General features: G+C 35.4%; 1 long non-coding RNA gene across 1 annotated transcript; it reads right to left on the minus strand.

The window, feature by feature from the left end:
- Nucleotides 1-470: 470 nt before the first annotated feature.
- Nucleotides 471-1161, minus strand: LOC110728429. The gene is made up of 3 exons (XR_002512678.1): nt 1139-1161; nt 879-1037; nt 471-784 (listed from the first exon to the last, which is right to left on the minus strand). It is a non-coding gene; the product is annotated as an uncharacterized LOC110728429 (long non-coding RNA).
- Nucleotides 1162-2097: the final 936 nt, after the last annotated feature.

Raw genomic sequence — 2097 nt, forward strand, 5'->3', positions numbered from 1 at the left:
AGAGGTACCAGATTTGATTAAGGGTCTACAATACCAAGTTGAGACTCGATATGCCCCTCCAACCTCATGTGCTAAGAATGACTAGGCTCATCAAGCACATGGAGCTTCTCGGAATCCCATTGGAGGATGAGATGGAGGGTCATATCACTAGAAGAAAAACCCCAATCCCCACCGGTTTTAAACCGTTCTTGATTTGTGGGGTGGCAAATCCTCAAAGATATGCCATCGGTTTTAAACCGGTGGCAAAAAGAACTTTTCCCACCGGTTTTGGGGTGAACCGGTGGCAAAACATGCTGATTTAGGTTTAAGCTGAGCACTTTTCCCACCGGTTTTCAATTGAACCGGTGGCAAAACATCATCATTGCCACCGGTTTTCACACTGACCCGGTGGCAAAAGTGCCCCAAAAAATTAAAATTTTTTTTTTATTTTTTTTGCATTTTTTCCACTTAAATTGTACCAAATACTTATATATAATTATAAAACACATATATTTGCCTCAATAACTTGTAATATTACACTTTAAAAAACTAAAAAAACAAAAAAAGTTAACTATTAACAAAATGAGTAGGTATAGATGAAGAAATCAATACACAACAATTCAAGGCAATAATAAACCTCCATTCATGTTTCCCCAAACCAAGCTATAGTCAGAATCCAAAAATCATGATTTCATGGTCGTTTAATGATGTAACGCAAGCCATCATCATCAGCAGCAGCAAAATAGCTCATCAGATGTCAGATCTTCATTGATTAACCCGAGTGTCCTTGGATGTTGGCATTGAACTGAGAATGTGAGACATTATAATAGCCTAAGTTTAAAATTCATGATAGAAACAACTACAAGATAAATTAATAACCATAAATGAGGTAGTCTAACCTTATAGAGTTTATGTCTGATGATAGCTATAATCAAAGTGCAGATCTTGAGAATGCTTTGTACTATCTGATTTCAGTAGAAAACCGTGCTTCCATCATTTGCAAAAGTTTGGCCTTCACTTCACGTTCTTGTTCACAGGAACTTCACTATATTGATTTCCTGAGGAGAAAAAAATAGTGTTGTAATTGCCTAAAAGTAGAGAACCTTCCTGTTTGCAGGGTTGCATCCAGATGATTAACTGAAAATTTTATTGTCTTTACCAGCAGCCAGATGATTAAAGACAATTAAATTTCATTGAAGGACAATCACAAGCATAAACCACCTTCAAACTGAGGAGATATGCAATTGAAAGAACAAAAGCATTAGTTTCAGAAGTCAAAGATTAAACAAGCATTACTCAACGCACTCCTGTTAAATTAAAGGGAAGCTTTGGTAGATGTTATTACACACATATCACACAAGTTAGCCCAATTCCTTTGAATTCTCCTTCAAGTTAACTATTACCCAAAGTTACTACCATCAGCAATCGTTATTCATTACACTGCAAACATATAGAAGTAGCAATTATATAAACTAGTTCATTCAAAAACTCTAAGTAACCTGGGTAACTTTTACAAGTTAAATCATCCCTTACTTCAGGGTACTTTGCAGGAAAGCAGAAGCATGCTACAAAGACAGGTTACTTCAGGTTTCACTTGAGAATGCTTATTCACATGATTAGGTGTTCATAAATGAAATCATCAAGCAAATATAAACCATGATAGTAGACTTGATGCCGAACTGCAATCAAAAGTTCTAGTAGAAATAAAGAAAATCTAAGACTAGGACAAACTAACTAACATCCGAAATCATGGCTTAAGAACACTAATCTCCTATAGAAACTTGTACCTTAATCAGTGAAGATACTCCGGGGCTAAGTATCCCATTGTCTTAGCTAGAATAGTTGGTTTCCTCAAACTAGAATCTCGGTCATAGACCTCAACCAATCCAAAATCACCAAGTTTAGGGTTAAAATCCAAATCAAGCATCACATTACAAGTCTTTAACATCCCTATGAATGACCTGCCTGTTGCATTATATTCTTCATGCAAGTATCCAAATTTAACATAAAAATCAAGAAAGAGTAGCGTTTAAACTACCTATTTCGGTGCTCATTTAACCTTGAGATTGATATATATGAGTAGCTTGATCAGGATATTTATCATTAATTAATTTTGTT

This window comes from Chenopodium quinoa, unplaced genomic scaffold, assembly GCF_001683475.1.
Source record: "Chenopodium quinoa cultivar QQ74 unplaced genomic scaffold, ASM168347v1, whole genome shotgun sequence".
NCBI classification, from domain to species: Eukaryota; Viridiplantae; Streptophyta; class Magnoliopsida; order Caryophyllales; family Amaranthaceae; genus Chenopodium; species Chenopodium quinoa.